General features: G+C 38.0%; 1 protein-coding gene across 1 annotated transcript in view; it reads left to right on the plus strand.

The window, feature by feature from the left end:
- Nucleotides 1-19415, plus strand: part of ADGRB3 (adhesion G protein-coupled receptor B3) — a 3555978-nt gene that overhangs the window by 1172037 nt on the left and 2364526 nt on the right. The gene's annotated exons all lie outside the window — the stretch shown is intronic.

The following is a 19415-nucleotide window of genomic DNA, read 5'->3' on the forward strand; positions in this document are numbered from 1 at the left end:
AGGAACTGAAATAGTTCAGAAACATAAGTGATATGAATGAAGATTTTCATGAGGTATGATACTTTGTTTATGATGCCATTACTGAGAAGATACACTGCAATGAAGATGTATTATGATTTATTGTGTCTTCCACATTTATCTTGTTATTGATGGCATATATCTGGTTATCTGGCATTGTCTCCCCCTCTGTGTGTTGCCAATGCTTGCATACTATATATATGGAAAACCTCTCTATCCTATTCTGGCTTATGAAACACTTCCTAAAGTCAGCTAAATATATGAGGTGTTAGTATGGCTATTATTTACAAAGATAAATTGCAATTTACACTTCTGTCAACAAACGAACAGCTGCCCCTTTGTCACTGGTCATAAATATACCTTTTTAAAGGAAGGAATCTAGCTCATGTTTTTTCTAGACTTCCTAATGATACTTTTCAAGATACACATAATTAAAAATGAACTGGTGATCATGGCTAGTTTAGTAGAAGTCATCCTTTGACCCATTTTCATACCCAACTGCTTGTACGGGCAGCTGATGTAGAAGTGTTCTTGCATGGATTTTTGTTCCTTCAGTTGACACTATTGCAGCCACTAACAGTTTGGTCTACTGCTTCATTGATCCTTTGACTACATTTGTAGGTTTTTAATTAGGACAAGATTGTGAATGCAAATCAATATTCATTCAACCTAAGATTTTTTTTGTCATATTCAACATCCTAGTCATTAATTTAGACAGAACTCTACTGCTTTTCTTAGGATTCTACAGCTAAACATTTCACCTCCGTCTTTCTAACACTTTTCAGTAACATGGTTCCATATATGACAGTCTCAAGTCAAATCCATGTTTTTATCTAGTGTTACACAAGAAACTTGGGCACCGCAGACCCCAAAGAGAAAAGCTATTACTTTGGAACAATAACAATAACTTTTCTTCTTCTTAAAATTGTTAAAGAAGCATGGCATGCCAGATACACCATGACATTAAAAGCAAGAGACTATTTTACAGCTCACCAGGGTTAGGAGGGTGGCCTAATGGTTAAGGTGTCTGTCTTACAAACACAAGATGCAGGATTTCAGTCTCACAAGGGATAATTGGCTAGGCTTAAAATGGCTCACAAGGCCAATTAGCCTCATACTAATCTATGAATATCTTTAATCCAGAAACATTCTGGCCAGCAAAATGGCACATTTTGCACACTAGTAAGTCAAAGTAGTCCTCTTACTTTTCAGTAAACAGTCTAGCAGAAAGATCTTAGCAATCTGTTGCAAATTTTGACAATATAACATTGAAGTGATACAGGTTGATCAAAAAATGTAGTGCAGCCAAAATTATGTAAAAAAAGGAAATCTATTGACCTTGTCTATCACATACACATCTGCTTTCTTATTGTGATTAATTCTAATATAACTATCTGTTAGAGATTAAGACATTGTCTGACATTAGCTGTGTCTTTGTCTTTTTATCCTCTTCATTTCCCCTTACACCTTTTTTGGCTAGGTTATCTTTTCTTTCTTTTCACACTCTCCAGGTCAGCGTTATGAAAAAGCTTTTACTTCAACTTAAACCACCCTCAGAAACCATTGGTTTTCTACCAGTTTGTTTTTTAGAATGCTGCCCAGTCCATCTATCTCCACACCAATCTTTGCTTTTTCGGCTGATATATACTTGAACAGCATGTTTCAAATTCTGGAAGCCAGCAGTAGTAATTGCTTTACATGAAGATGTCATTCAGTTGAACTCATTTACTGTTGTCCAGTTGTCTTTCTGTTTCCTCCGAAAAATTTTGGAAAAAAAATGTGTGTACACACACTGCATTATCTGATGCTCACTAAGCCAGAGGAATTAGTTTGAAAGTGGTGCTAGGTTTCTGTCAAAAATTAACTTGTTTCCTGCAAGTAGCTATATATAAAAGTCTTGCAAGTAGTTATATATAAAGGGATTTCAATCTCCTTTAAAAGTTCTTAAACCAGTAGAAGCTTTAACAGATTTCAAGAAAAAAAAATCGCCTTTGGTCAGTTTTCTTCAAAGAAGTTTATTTGGATTAGAATTTTCATCTTCTAGACTTCATCAGATCCAACATGTTTATGAAAAAAGTAGCTTAGGGATTGCTCTTATTTACAGGTTTCCACAAAGGGAGAGTTTGGAGTAGTTGGCACTATTGGCTAGTATTAAAATTATTTCTGATTAGTTATGGTTATGTTTGGTGTTTTTCAAATTGGATGGGGCTTTTACTCCTTAATTTGCATAAGTATTTTTTCTATAAGTTTAATCTTTCAGCTAGTCCTTTATCTGCAGGAGGATGTTAACCCATCACACTCCCAAATGAAAGTCACTGTTCCTTTATTAAAAACATACATTACCAAAACTTTACACTGTATAGCTTATTATACATTCAGGCAGGTAAGGTTTACTAATCAGTAGAGAAAGAAATCCAAAAAGAAACTTATCATGTTCCATCAGCTTCATATTAACTATTCATAGTAGGTCATAATAGTTACGCTTTGGAAAGCAGAACAGTTTGTAATGCATTATGTAGTTTTATTGTAAACTCTGACAGATCTCTGTCCCTGTGATCTGTATTACACCACTTCTTGCAGAAAGCAGTTGAGTGCTACACAGTTTTAACTGCTTAGAGGCTCTTGATGAGATACTGTCTTTTGTTTTCTTTTTTTAAAACATGTATTGTGTATTGACCAATGTGAAAGGCACTTTTATGGTGCTGGTAACTTGGAAGGGGCTAAGATCTTTTAAATATGACCCTGTTATAGTCCAATCCCTTTTCCTTGGTTAGAGGATAGATGGAGCCTGCTTTTATGAGGCTATAGGTGGTACTAGCTGTTATATAAGTGAAATTGCCCATTTTTTTAGTGGAGTAAGAATATTTTACTACAAAAACTTAGGTGGAGCCCACTTTTATGTCACTGGATGATGTTTATATGTGTTAGAGCATTCTTTTTTATGTATCCCTAGAGAAGGAAATGTACAAAAACAATGGCTAAAACAGTATAAATATGTAGTGCTTTCACTATCTGTTCAACAGGTCTTCTTCAGATCTTTGTTTAATGTTTTGAATATTACATCTGTCATGAAAACTGAAAGCTGAATTATTATTTATTTCCATTCATGGCAAAGGCAATGTTTCAAAAGACAGTCAAACACACATGCTACAGTTAAACAGTACAAATTACTAGGGTGTAGTAGGAGCACAGTCTAGGTTGGTAGTTTATTACAAGAATTCATAATGAAAGGTGTAACAAAGGATTTGAAGTCTATACCATGAAGGTCCAAATACACAGTCCTAGTCCCAATTCCAGATGGTGATCGAGGTGGGGAAAATAAAGGCAAGTCATTGGTAGGGATGGAACTCTTGTGCCCAGATATCGTGGTGTATTAAGTATCAGTGGTTTTCTGTTGCCTTTACTCTTTTTTGATAGCAGCTGTTCTTTCTTCAATGATCTCTGGCCAACATAAAGATTGTCTTGAACTGGAACAAAAGAGTCCTTGTTAATTGGCAGGAACTTGAAAGGGGCTGAGCTAGTTATAAAACAAAGGTAGGGGCTGTTCTTGAAATTGACCCTAATCTTTGGGGCATCAGTATCCAGGGACTTCAATTAGTAGTATAGCCTTTGGTTGTTTCATTTATTCCAGCCCACTTTTAATTATTTATTTGTCTTTGTTGACCGGGAAAAGTCTGACTGGGCAAAACCCATTTTCAGTGGAGGCCCTGGGAGAAAAGCTAATTTGCCACTTGAGCATCTTTTACAAAAGCAAGGTATTCTTCTTCCCATTAAGTGGGGAAAGGTTTATACAGTCAAGGATATGGAACTTCAAAGACTTGTGGCTAATTTTCTCCATGCTATGCTTGACTAATACATTTATAGTAACCTTGTGTATGATGTGAGTCTGAAAGGTGCCGGGTAATGCATATTTTTATTTTGTTAATTGTTTTGCCCATATAGGTTCATAGGTTCATACTAGGCTATCTGCCCTAGGGCATTTATAAGCTTTTGGCTTTCGCCACTTAATGGGAAGAAGAATACCTTGTGTTTGGCTTTCGCCACCCATTTTAAAATTAATTTTGCTATGCCCTTTTTCGAGGTTAGTATACTATGCCTCTGTCTAACAGTGACACAGAAGTGATACCCGGGGTAAACCTACTATCCCCCATCCACTCATCAAGATTCCTCTTGAAGAGAGTCAATGAGGGACTCTGCCTAACCTGGACTGGGATTTTATTCCAGAGTGAAGGGAGCCTCTGGGTTATGAATCTGTCCCTCCAGCATGTCTTATTTATTTCAGTGCTGAGGTTCAAGTCTCTCGAGCGCGTAGCTCGATGGGATTTGGATTTTCTGAGGTGCAGCATGTCCATTAATTCCAGGTTGGACATGGCTTTATACGTCAGGCACAGATCGCCTCTGAGCAGGCGGTATGCCACTGAGTAGAGCTGGAGTTTCTTTAACCGGGCAGCATATGGCATCTGTTTGAGCACTTTGATCCTCTTGGTGAAGTACTTTTGGGGTCTTTCCAGTTGCTGCAGGTGTCTGGTAAGGTACATCCCAAAAGGGGCATTGTATTCAATTATGGGCCTGATGAGGGATGAGTAAAGAGGCACGATGACCTCCCCTGATCTAGATGTGAATCTCTTCATGATTAGGTGGGCTATATAAAATGTTTTTCTAACCACTTTAGCCATGTGGTTGTCAAATGAGAGATTGCTATTGGGTCACCAGGTCCCTAATTACTTCTTCCGTACTTAATGGATTACCACCTATGTGGTAATTTGTGGGCACTTTGTTTTTGCCAAAGGGGATGACTATACACTTTTTGGCATTTAGCTTGAGGCCATGGCTCTGGCACCAGTTGTCTGTTTCTATGAGGCCCTTTTGGAGGATGCTTGTGTCAGCTGGAGAGTCGATTATAGAGCCCAGTTTGCAGTCATCTGCGAACTTGGTCAGCCACAGTCCTTCCGTGTTTGCCTGTACCTCCGAGAAATTTATACCGAACAGGAGAGGTCCCAGGACTGAGCCTTGTGGGATGCCACTTGTAACTGCTTTGGAGTCTGACATGGCTCCAGCTCCATGGGTTCTGTCCTTGAGCCAGTTTGCAACCCATCTAGTGACATAGGGGTTTATATTTAAGCTGGTGAGCTTATCTATAATGCCCGAGTGTGGTATTGTATTGAAGGCTTTTGCGAGGTCCAGGTAGGCTGTGTGGACCACCTTCCCCTCGTCAATGGCCTTGGTGACTGTTTCAAAGAAAATGACCAGGATTAAGAGGCAGGATCTGCCCTTAACAAAGCCGAACTGGGTGGGATCCAGTGTCTGTAGGTCCCCAATATCTTTTTTATGAGGTCCATGATGATTCTTTCCATAGTTTTGCAGACCAAGCTAGTCAGGCTTTTGGGGCAATAGTTTCCAGGATCTGTTGAGGCACCACCTTTGTGGAGAGGGACCACTGTTGCTGTACGCCACTCTTTGGGTACATATCCTGTGGTAAGGCTGAGATTGAACAGTAGTTTTATGTTTGGGTTTAGCTCTTCTTGGAGTTCATGTAGGATGCAGCCTGGGACATCGTCTGGTCCCATTGATGCTGTGTTTTTTGCTTTGGAGAGGATGGCTCTTACCTGAGCATCTGAGATGTCAGGGGGGGCAGTACTCTGCTGGGATAGATATTTGCCCTTTTGCTGGGGAGGGGGGGGGAGAAGTTTGCGCTGAACCTGTCAGCTAGGATGTTGGCAATGTCTGTGAGTTCGGTGTATTTTTTGCCATTTTGGACTAATTCTGAGCATATCTGGGAATTCCCACCCAGGTTCCTAACATAACTAAAGAAAGCCTTGTGATTATCCTTAGTGTCTTCTGCAATTTTTCTCTCAAAGCTGGCCTTAGACAATTTTATGAGTGCCCGTAGTTTTTTGCTAACACTGATCAGCGATGCCTTCCCTTTTTGGGATTTTGCTCTATCGTGTAGTAGCTTCCTCCTTCTATTGTATAGTTTGTTTATGGCTGGGGTCCACCAGACAGGACATCTGCCTTTGGTGGACTGGGTCTTGGTTTTATTTGGGATTGCATGATCCATGCATTCCTGAAGGTGTTCATAGAATGCGTTTATAAAGGATTCTGCGGTCTGGGCTGTATTTTCCACAGGCCCGGGGGCTTTGAAGGATTCCACCTCGGTTTTGAGGAGTGTGAAATTTGCTTTAGAGAAGTTTTCACTGTGGTTTTCTGGGCAGGGGGTGGGGTCAGGATGTGAATATCCAGTGAGATTAGTTTATGGTCTGATCTTACCAGTGAGGGATACACTTCTGGTCTGGAGCATAGAGTTGCCATGTTGGTGATGATCAGGTCCAGTATCTTTTCCCCTCTTGTGGGAGTGGTAACAAGTTGTTCCATAGCATTTGAGTTTATAAATTCTAGAAACCTTTGAGCTAGGGTGTTGGAGCTAGAGTAATGCTCCCAGTCTATGTTTGGTTGAAGTCGCCCAATATAATGGTGTTTGGAGAGACCTTCATATTTTCCAGTGTTCTCAGGATAGGTTAGGTTAGTGCTAGGCTAACTGCCCTTGTGAGCCATTTTATGCCTAGCCAGTTATCCCCTGTGAGATTCAAACTCTGTACCTTGTGTTTGTAAGGCAAACACCTTAACCATTAGGCAAACACCTTAACCATTAGGCCACCCTCCCAAGTATAAAAGCATTGTACTCTGCAGACAATAGTTTCAGTATTACAGTCACTTTTGCTCTTACTGGAAGTATGTTTGACCAGTGCTAGTTCAGGAGAAGTGGTCAGTTTTTCTCAATATACCAGCAGAAGCTACAACTGGGGGCTTCACAAGCAGAAGTGCCATTGATGCTTAATAATGATTTTCTTCTGGTCATGGCTATACCTCTGTTTTCCATGGCTGTAACTCAGTTTTCCATGGTTGTAACTCGGTTTTCCTTCACTTAAAAGAATATGTCAGACTGAGGATAACCATGGTGCTGTTGCTGGTCATTTTTTGTTTCTTAACTTGTCAGTGACATTTCATACTGTCAGCCACTAATTTCTTCTAAGCAGGCTATGAGGCACTACATTATCAGTGGTTCATCAGTTAACTTAAAAGAATGAGTTGTAGAAAGGAGGGAATACTGCCTCATCCCACCATCTGTCAATCACTGATGATAATTCACAGGACTCTGTCTTGGTCCACTTCTGTTCTTCCTGTAACTTGTAGAAGTGTTGCAGCACTCTCAGGTTAAACCATTGCAACAGTAACTCACTACTGCTCCATTCAGCCTTTTGACTCACATATAAAGGGTTGCATCACAGAAGAATGGGCATAGCATTGCAAAGGGCCTCTGTCATTCTGCAGTGGTACCAAATGTAGAGCATTATGTTATACTGGGTACTAAAGTATGTCCATGCCTACCTGACCCTGTACTAATATTAAAGGTGTAAGATGTGCATACTGTGTCATAAACTGGTAATGAGATTCTTAAACTGTCTAAATGCATCTCATTTCCCATTCTTGGTGTAAGATGAGCACTGCTGAATTCACCACACAGCTGCCAAGGTCACTCAAAGTCAGCCATCCTCACAGTGCCACTTATGTGTCAAGCATGCCAGTGCTGGCTTGGCAAGTTAAACCCTGCTATACATACATTATTATGGACAAAAATGCAGGGAGGGTGGGAGGAAGGAAGCAAGAGCCAGAGCTGCAATAATAAAGGTCAGTGAAATTAAAAAACTGCCCATCACAGAACAACTATATCACAACAATGATACTGCAGACATAAGGGCACTCCTCCTTGTAATACCTGCAGTACCAGTGACAGCATACATGGACAGCTATCTGTATGCCACAAAGGCCCTCTGACTACAGTTGATGATGCCTTTATTTTGTAGTTTTGCAGAGATGTTCAACACCAATGTAAAATTTCAAAATCTAGTAGCATGACAGTGGGACAGCAGCTTTTGTAATGATCCACAGACCCTCTCAGATCCCTCAGTAACCTATCTGGCCTGATGGATCACTTTTTTATCCATGAATGAGGGATACTATCAAATGCTTTTTTGTAGTCAATCCATGACATACTTTGATTCTTTCCCTTTTTACAGTTCTCCACTATGACTTTATTTAACAACAAATGATCCTTTGTTTCATATGACTTTCTTTTATTGTTCTTTTGTTCTACTGCCATAATTGAGTTTTCTTCTAAATGACTGTAAACTGTGTCGGCATCAATTCCCATGTATAGTTTATATGTCGTCGGAAGGCAAGTTATTAGGTAGCTTGCAGTTTTTGTTGTCTATTCTGGGTGTGCATATAAATAATTCTTACTCATGGCTAAATCTTCACTCAAAGATGTTAATACATTTAACCAGAAGTTAGGTACTGCATCTGGGCCTGGGGTTTTCCAATTAGAGACTTTTCTTAACTTTGTTTCAATCTCTCTAGCTGTTACTTCATCCCATTTCATATAATTACATTTAAACTTCTTATTCTTTCTTTTACTTCTTCTATCTATTTAGCATTTTTGTTACGTTCTACAGGCTCTTCATAGATACTTCTCCAAAACGCATCTACTTTTTTTGTTTTTTTGTGGTCTTTCAATTCCTTTTACCTTATTTCCCAGTTTTCTATAAAACCTTTTTGGGTCATCAATAAATTGCTTATTTTGCACTTTTCCATTATATTTATCTTTGTATCTTCTAAGTTTTTCCACCTGTGCTGAAATTTTTAGTTTGTTATTTGCAATAGTGCATGATATATCTATTCTATATCATTATATATCAATATAATATATAATTATATATTTGATAATATATAATATTATATATTATATATCATTCTTCTCTATAACCTCTAATAATGCTACTAACATAGCACCAGATACTACCACCCGTTTACTAGGTGTCACAATCGACAGTCATCTTAATTATGATGACCATATTAGCTCCACCATAAAGTCTGTCAATAAAAAACTTGGTACCCTTTACAGAATTAAACCCTTCCTTACCCCCTCAGCCAGGAAAACTATCGCACAAACCAACCTCATTTCTACCCTTTTCTATGCCTCTGCTATATATACTAACCTATCTAAAAAGAACATCTCTAAACTTTCTACCTGCTATAATAGTATAGCTAGATTAATCACATGCTCTCCCTTTAAAACCCACCACTGCCTTAACCTTAGACAACTAGGATGGTTAGAAATACAGAACCATATACTCTGTCAACAGTTACTTATCACACAAAAGATCCTACACCACCCCAATGATACCGCCATCCTCTCTAATCTGATCACTCCATATAAAAATCTGGCTACACTACGTTCTGCAAATAAACTCCTTGTCTCCTCAACTAAATCTAACAACAAAGCTGGTGATTCACTTTTCTCAAACACTATAGGGAAAAACTGGAATCAGCTCCCTCCTGAACTATCTACCCTAGCATCTGCATCTCAATTCAAAAAACACATAAAAGAGCATCTAAAAACTAAGTGGCTTTGTCCTTGTGCAAACCCAGACTGAAACTTTTATTTCACTCCTGTTCTTACCCCCCCCCCCAACTCTTTGCCTCCAAAACTAGTTACTTCTCTTCTTGCTTTAATCTTAGTAATATGATAAAATTTAAGAACTTTAATTTTTCTACACATACCCTAATTCTATCTAATGCATTTGTTTATTTATATTTAGTTTAACGTTTACCCGAATGTTTATAGTCAATATTTTTTAATGCCATTTTACTTTTCTCCTTTTACCAATGTTACCATAGTACTGTTACCTTATATGACTTTATTACACTTGTTTCCTTTTTTTTACATTGTTATTGCTTATGCTTGGAGCTTTTCTCCCCGGGCCTCTACTGAAAATGGACATGTATCCAGTTAGACTAGCCCGGTCAACAAATGTAAAATAAAAATATTGTGATCTGTTATAATACTGCACATTGCTTTTATCACATCTATCTTTCTTAATATTTTTGTTGATTTATTCCCTCTTCTAAAGTCTTCTAACAATGACGCTTCTTGTCTTAATTGCTTTATAATTGTCTGTCTCCGATATTTCCATGATGGTATTCGATTTCTTCCCTTCCGTTCCTTTACTACCCTGTGTTCTTGTGGTAGAATTTTAGCAGTTATTAATTTAGCTGCACAGTAATATATCCTGTTTACTTCTGTTATGGATCTCTATGAACAGTCCTAATTACTGTGTTCATTTGTTTTATCAGACTTCTGACTTTTTGGGTTTTATTAACCTTCTGCGGTCTATTTCTTTTATTGATCGTGATATATCTGTCCATGTCACGTCTATATCAAAACAGCGAATGCTAAAAACAGTGAATGCTATTCTGTCGAACTGTAAAGTTCAAAAGCCAAAAATGTTGAAGTCACGGATCAGTGATTTTTTCCCCAGGGAAAAAAATGCTGATCCAAAATATATATATATATATATATATATATACATATACACAAACAAACTAAAGTGGGGGGGCTTCACCCCCCACCTCCATGTGGGAGGCTGTGTCCCCCCACACCTTCCCAACTTAAATATACAAACTCCAAGATCACACCACAGTGGAGAAAACAGCGAAGTCCCGAGAACAGCCCAGTGATTTTTTTCCCTGGGAAAAAAATAGCTGTTCCATGACTTCAACATTCTCAGCATTCGAACTTTACAGTTCAACAGAAGAGTGTTCGCTATTTTCAGCATTCGCTCTTCTGATAGGGAACCGTCCATGTCTATTAAATCAAGCAATTCTTCTCTTAGCTCATTGTCTTCCAAAATGAGGGCACATACTTTGTTTTCCAATTCCTGCAGGCATTCTGTTGAAGGTTCTATAGCATCTTCCCGTGACACAGTCTCATCAGTTTCATCCTGTGCCATTTGTTGCTCTACCATATGGGAACTCACTGGCCTATCACTCCTCAACATTGACTGCATCAGAGTTTCCACAGTTTCTTGTTGCTCCCCCTGGTGTCTAGCTTCAAGTGAACATTTTTACTGGTTTCCTGTGGAAGGTTCCAAATTATCTTCATATGGCACCTAACCAATTGCTTCCTATTCCACTGTTTCCCCTTAATTTGGATGTCCATCGCTCTATCCTGTTGTGGTGCTTTGTGAATTAGATTTTCTACACTGAATCCTTCACTTCGTAGTTACTGCATAACCTCAGTTTCTGTTTCTTTAACTTCGCCATTACTAATCTCCTTTTCTACTTTTCCTCTTTGTCTTCTTATTTTTTGTACTGTAAAGTTTTCCATGTCTGGATTCCTTTGTCTGTATTTCTCTTCAAATATCTTTGGTGCCGCTTTTTTTGTATTAGTTAGTTTTGCTTTCTCCTTTGCATAAATATTACACCATATTAAATCTCTTTTTCTTTCCCATGTCCATATTTCTTCTTCAGATGTTTCCTGATCTTCCTGTTTCTCCCTGTTTTGGGGACTCACTCCATCCTGCTGTGATGTAACCTGTGTTAGAACTTCTACATCAAATTCTTCACTTCGCAGGCACTCCATAACTTCAACTTCTATTTTTTTAACTACTACTTTACTGATCTTCTTTTCTATGTTCATCTTTGTGATATTGTTTTTTTATTGTGAAAATTTCCATATCTGGATGCCTTAGCCTGTATTTCTCTTCAGATATCTTTGGGGCTATTTTCTTTACATTGATTAATTTGGCTTTCTCCTTTGCATAAATATTGCACTATATCTACTCTCTCTTTCTTTCCCATGTCCATATTTCTTTTTATACTTTAAAAATATCTCTTGGTTTTGTTGTTTATATTTTCGTACTTCCTCAGATGCTTCTTTTTTCAAACAGATCAAGGTGTCTTGATCTATATACTGTTGTTCACAAATCTGTTGTATTAATGAACACAAGTTATCATTTGAAGCTTCTGACAATTTGTCATGCGGAAGTATTTTTCTTTCCTCTAATTTCTCTCTTAATCATTTTGTATATCTTGTGTTTGGAAATTCTGGGCTTTTCGTATAATAGTAACAATACATAATTTCTTTCTTATCCTCAGTAGTCCACTTTATTGTCTTTATGGCTCTTCTTTGACCTATCATTTTTGTTATTTTTGTGGACTGCCACTTCCTTCTATAGCAAGGGGACCTTATTTTGATGATTCTACACTGTCATCTTTTCTAGTCCTGGCATCACCGCACCTACCAGGATTGGGCACTTTTTTATCCTGGATCTTCTGCACCCAACTATCTCTTTTTGTTTTTGACTTACTTCTATCCATGATATTTGCTATATAAATACAGTCTATATATCAGTGTCCCTTGGTGAGGTTTTGTGAAAATGGGGTCCACCTCGTGAAGGTACTCACCAAGACTTGAGGGTGAATTCAGTTTCAGCACTCCTACTCTCCTTTGCTTGCTAACTTTTCATCTCTCCATTCAAACCCCTATATATTCAGTCCTATGTGCATAATATTCTGTAAACTGAAATTAATCTAAATGAAGTGACAACATTGTAACAGGCATTTCAGGAATCTCAGGGAAATAATTGAAATCTATTACCCTGGCCACTCAGTTATATTCACTCTCTTCTTGTCTGTATCCTCTATTCTTACCTTTCCAGACTGCCTGTGTGCTGTTCATTATATGTTTCTGTTTTCTTCATTAATTGTGTTTCCTATTCCCTATGTACTTTTCTTAAGCCCTTTTCCTCCATCTGTGATCATGTTCTTACCATTATTGTATTTCTTGTAATTCTTAGTCCTACTTTCTGTACTGTCTAGATTTTCCCTTCATACTACTACCTTCATTTTGCACCCAGTAACATCCTCTGACTTGTTTTTTTCATAATGTCTGTTGGATATTATATCAGTTGTCTCTCCATAATCTCTGTTGGATATTATATTAGTTGATCTGAAGTTTTTTCTGTCTTGCTTTTTACATGGAAAATCATCTAGCAATAAGTTACAACATAGTTGATATTCTATTGTTTGAATCGGGTTTCCTTATATTTACTAATTAGAACGTCTAGTTGACTGTCATTTAGTCACTACATGTACAAATATCTTAGATGTCTTAAACTTGCAACAGCACTCAGAGTACAATACAAGTTCTCCACTGGTGCTTTTGATTTTGGTTAGATCATGTATCAGTCAGGATGTGCCAAATATCAAAGGACAAACATTCTATATACAAAACTCTCCAGTTCTTTACTTTCAACACATGAACCTGTTTTCCTTTTCATAGTACTTCCAGTATATTCCTAACTATATTTGTATTGTGCACATTTTTTATTAAAACGTGTATGTCATGAGACTTTCTATAATGCTATCCATGTTAAATAGGCACTGTCCAGTTAGTTGATCTAACTACTCAGAGAAAAGGTCGGTCAGACTTTCCTTGAATTGGACACTCAGTCAGTTAATCAAAGCATGCAATGGTTTTAGTAATGGAAAGTATGTCTCGGTGTGATTGAGCACAGTAACGTCTACATTATCTCCTGCAATTCTTGAAACTCAGGTTCAATATTGAAAGCAAGGAGTTCAGGTTTGCTGGGTTTGAGAGAAAGTTATTCCATTCTGTGAACATAACAGCTGGAATCTCTGTTAACATAATTAGGATTCTCAGAATGGTTTAGACAATAACCAGCAAGAGGTCTCAACATCTTGCTGTCACATGCAAAACTGTGCACTGTTGATGTTTAGAGATAAATAAATGTTAACAATAGTGCTGTAGACAGCTGAAAAAGTCTTGAGGACATGCAGATATAATTTTATACCATTTAAAACAATTTACTAAGCCTCACCTTTATCTAGCAAAGATGGTGTTTGCACATGCTTTGAGATGAGCTACAAATGTAATTTTGTGATGATGTTTTGGAACTGCAGATAGGGTTCAGCTGCTGTGTAATCTGAGAAATCATAGCGTGATTAAAATCTGAGTTTTAATGGATGATCAAGTTTTTAGTAGGACAGAATGTTCCAGATGTCAAACTTACATACATACACATACACACTCACGCACACATACACACACACACACACACACACACACACACACACACACACACACACACTCACGCAAATCAAAATGCATTTTACCTAAATGGAGTTTATTGTACTACATTATTTACCTTTGGATTTATTCAGCCTTTGAAAGAAGTGATACCATTTTTTTAACTATTTGATTAAAATGCTCTCCGTCAGCAATGGTTTACATGACTCAGATAATTTTGCTTCCTCATATCCATTTCAAGTCAATAGCCTTGCATGTGTTAGAGTAACAGAATCATGTGCATCAAGTGCCACAAAAATTGGCATTGAATGCAACAAAGAACCCATATTGTTACTCTATAATACCACAATCTGAAATTAGATATTAATGTCATCACGGACATTTAAATGTGTGACTTCAATAAAAACAAAGATGCTGTGAAATGTAGGAAAATACATTCGAACATCATTCATTCAAAAATGATTCAACTTTTAACACTGAAAGACAAAACATTTTCATGTTTCCTGTTACACTGTTTTTCTTTTAAGCTTTACCGCATACTGTTATGTGGTCTATATTTTTTTAAGGAAAGATGCTTTTTGGCCACACACACACACACACACACACACACACACACACACACACACACACACACACACACACACACACACACACACTTTATTCTTATCTTTGAACCTCTGCACAAAAATATGTAAAACAGAGAGCGGCGTATTCATAGTTGGCAAATCAGTTTTTACAGAATTAATTGACAGAATTCTTTGGGGTTTTCTAGGGTGTTCATTCATGTAAAGAGAGCATAACATCTATGTAAAAATTTAATGAACAAATTGAAGCGGCTATCAGTAGTCATTCCATTCTAAGACTCATTTGCAAGTTAAAAGTTATAATAGCAGATGACCATTTTTAGATTATGTGGAGTGGCAGGAAATAATTTAAGATATAAAACAGAATAATGCGATTTTACTGGGAAGTTTACCTAAAGCCTGCCACAACACACTGAGAGGGAAAAGTTGTTTGTTTTTGCTTTCTTGTATTTGTATTACTTTATTGCCTTCTTCTATTTTGTATACTGTGCTTTGTTTACTTTCTACTGTGTTTTACTTGTATTCTGCTTTTAATTGCATATTTAAACTAGGAAAGAGACCACAGCTGTGTCTGTTGTGAGTCACACAGAAATTCATTTTTTTAAACTCAATTGTCTTTCAAGTTGTCTGCCCCTTGTATTAATTTGACCACATATCTCCTTCCCTCTCCCCTCTCATTGGCTGATGTGAGTAAGCACAAAGTTATCATTTTCTGAACTCACTCCCCTTTGACTGTTTAAATCTAGTTGCCATCCTACTGTATTCCATAGAACCAGAATACAAAGTGCCCACCCCTTCCAATCTGTTTTGCTATTTTAAAATTAGTGTTTCTTAGCTAGCTAAAGCTTAGTTATGCCCCACCTCCTTTCATATCTAATTTCTTACTGAACACTACAGCTCTCAGGACATTAACCCATTTTTCCATCTTACCATTAAAATCTGCACCATCTACTCCAAGACCATCAATTATTAGAGAGCTCACATTCTGCCTTTCAGTAATCATCTTGAAATCAGTGCTTCTGTTTTGCTCCTGGTGAGAGAAGAAGCACTGGGACATTATTTCTTGATAATTGCTGATCACCAGAATGCCTAATAACTGCTTCATAGGTGCCAGCTTGGAATTTGTGCTTATATTTTGCTTCTTGTGAGAGAAGGAGTAGAGTGTATTGAAGTCTGACTCTTTCTGGTTGGGCAATGAGTGTCTCTGCTTGACGTTCCTGATTGGTCTGCTTGATATTCAAAGCATCTACAAGGAAAAGGCTACAACAAGCCTACAGACCCTTGCATCATATGTGACAAGACTGTGGATCACCAAATAAGCTGTGGCTTACTTCTTGTCTTGGGTTTGGTGCTAATGTTTTGCTTCTGGTGAGAGAGGAAGCAAAGGAGTATTGTATCCCAGCAGTCTGAAACTGTGGTGAGACCAGCACTAGTAGTAGCCACGCAGTAGCCATTCACGTGTCTTCCCTCTTATCATCATTCTTGACAAGCTAATTTTCTCTTTTCAGTAAGTACTGCTTCGTTTGTCCATAATTCATCAGGAACTACTTACTAGTTTTCCCTCAAGTGTTTTGTAATGCCCTATATATACACAGGCACCTTGAGTGGCATTTTTCTTGTAAATGTACAATTGAAATTTCACCAATCTCTTGTTGCACACAGGGCAACTAATTTGCAGTGATGAGCACTGCCCCCAGACATGCAAACTGGATACTCCTGACATTGCTTCATATTCTCACTCCATCTGTTTAATCAGTAAAAAGGGTCTGTCGCCTTGAATATGAACTTTCCCACTGTCTCCATTACCACCTTGGTTGATATGGGCCTCCTGAGGTAATTTAGAAATTGCCTCATGTTTACTGACAACCAGTTAATTCTCAAACAAACTGATATGGTATGTGAGAGATGTATTTACACAATGTCACTGGAGGTAAAGCTCTCACATAAATGTACTCCTAATGTCAATAAGGTAGTCAGTAGTATACACACTGCACCCATGCCACACAATTCAAAGGAGACACATAGACCCACATATGCTGAGGCACTTAAATGTAACCTTCCTAAACCTCAAAGACCTCCTAGAGGAAGTATACATAACAAATATCCTCAGCATCCTTGAATGCACACTTTCAAGACAACACCCACGTCAATACATACAGCCACGTATGATGGAGCCTCTACTTCTAAGCCCATAAGATAAGACACCACACAATCCAACATCATGGTCATTGGGGAATCCATTGTGAGACACACTGATGGCCCTCTCACCAGGCTGAGTAAGGAGAAAGTCACAGTCAGTTTCCTATCAGGGGCTAGGATCCTCCACATTATGCATGCACTCAGATTATTGGACCACAGGTACCAGTATGACTCTGTCATAGTCCCTTTGGGTGTAAATGACCTGAGACATGCCTCTCTAGACTATATGAAGAGAGACATGATGGAGCTCTTTGAATATATGTCCCAGGCTGCTATGAGCCTTGTATAGAGCAGCATTTTACCTTCTCCAAGGATGATGCCACAATACTAACAAAAGATGACTAACTTTAATAATTAACTTACTTTCTGGTGTCCTTATAAGGGGTTGAAATATTTGTCAGCATGGAAGAAGATGTTCAACAGAGCACAGTGCTTTGCCAGAGATGGTCATCACCTCTCCCCTCTAGGCTTTCAAATATCAGCTAAAACATTGTCTTCCTCCATAATGCCTCTTTTAGGCAATTCCAAACTGAAAGTACTTCTGACATAGCAAATCAAAATCAAGAAACTCTAATGGTATTACTGCTCAGTGGTAGGAGCTAAACAAAAACAGTCCACTCTCTTGAAGCTCTCTTCACCCTAGAGAATACTGATGTCTGTGCAGTCACTGAGACGTGGTTTAAAGCCACATAGAGCACACAGATAGTGCAAGGTTATAGTGTTTTCCACACATTTACACCAGCCACTACAAGGTGATGGTGTCTCGACTACATCAAAAATAAATGTGCCTCAAGGCTGGTCAAACAGAACAATGCACTTGAGCTTCTCATGTTCAAATCACCATAGGCAAAATCCAGTACCCCTTCCTTGCAAGCTATAGCTCCCCCTCCATGACCCAGGAAACCCATACCATGTATTTAAACATATTGGAAACACTCACCATCCAACCCAATACCATATTTATGGACGACTTTAATTACCGCACTATTAACTGGGAATCTTATATGACACCAAATGTACAGGCAAGGAGATGCCTGGACTTTGTAAACATAAACTCCCTGGACCAGATTCAGTATACCAACCATGGCTGCAAATGTACTGGATCTGGTTCTAACTAATATGGCAGAGTGCTGCACATCACCTAGTATAATGTCTTCTCTGGTAAGATCAGACCACAAAATGGTCTCCGTTCAAGTAAAAATAAAACTTGGAACCATAGCTTAACATGGAATATTCAGGAATTAATCTAAGGCTAACTTCCTACTATTAAGTGATAACCTAGGAAAATTCCAAGCCCAATAAACGCTGAGAACACTGCTGCCTAAGCAGATATGTTCACAGAGACCCTATACAAGCATAGAGACAGATTTACCACCAGGAAGAAGTACAGACCTAGCTCAAAAAGTAAGCCACCCTGGTGGAATCAAAAAATCAATAGGCTGTATAACAGGAGGAAGAAAATCATGGCAAAATTAGGAGGTGCAACACCCAGCAGGATAAACGCACTCTCAGCAAATGAAACAAATAACTCAAATGACAAATAAAGTTTACCAAAGCCACATTTGATGTAAATTTGGCCTCCCAGGTCAAGGACAACCACAAGGCATTTTTTAGCTATGTCCACAACCTATGAACCTATGGTTTAATACTTCAATAATTGCTCTGTTTGCCTTAGTCCTGAACTCTACATGACTATTTCTCTGTAGACAGAGCAATGGTTGTTTGCTTTAGCCAGAGCAGTAAATGTAGCACTTTTGGAAAAATGTCTGAAAACAAATAAAGGATTAATCTTCAGCTGACAATTCAGGCTCGTCACATAAGTCAAAAGATGGGTGGCTTTGACATGTACCTCATTGTGGTAATTCTGTTTAAAAAATAACAGTTTTTCAATACTTAACACTTGATGGTAAAAATATACATTTTTTCAGGTCTAAAATTCACTGCAGAAATTGGGAAGGTTCTAGACCATGCACTTCCACCAAAATAAATGTATACTGTTCCTTGACTGTACATATTTTTGGAGTATGTTATTAGTTGTAGAACACATGGCAGCTCAGAAATGCTATTTGTTTTTTTTAATAGAAGATCCTGCTAAACCACATTTGTGTCCAATGCATGCTAATTTTGACTTTTTTGAATTACAAAGTTCAGAGATGCATATGCAAGTCTACTTATAAGGCATGAGATTAACTTTACCATTGCATTGTACCTATACACCCATGTTTCATGCATTGAAAATGAAGATAGATGATGACATGCCAATGAAACAAATGAATTTGCATTTTCAGTGTATGTGAGTCACACACACATACACACACACACACACACACACATATCTTGGCAGAGGAATGGCTAAGATTAGGACATACACATTCCCACTGAACAATGATCTTGGAGCTAAGTGGTGAACTTTCATTGCAAAGTGGATGGAAAGGGCAACTTGTATGATAAGCAAGTAGGTTCCCATATTTCCAGAGTCAATGAGGGGGAATAAAAACATGCAAACAAAAAAATAACTGTTGTGATAATCTTGTATTTATCTAGGGGTTTATATTGTATTATGAAATATAGGAAAATTGCTTCCATATCATCTGTAACCAACTGACCAATGCATATTTGTCTCTGAAATGAAGCTATACCACAAAGACATAATTCAGAGTAAATCA

Source organism: Protopterus annectens, chromosome 2.part2 (assembly GCF_019279795.1).
Source record: "Protopterus annectens isolate FY-2018-M chromosome 2.part2, PAN1.0, whole genome shotgun sequence".
Lineage (NCBI taxonomy): Eukaryota > Metazoa > Chordata > Ceratodontiformes > Protopteridae > Protopterus > Protopterus annectens.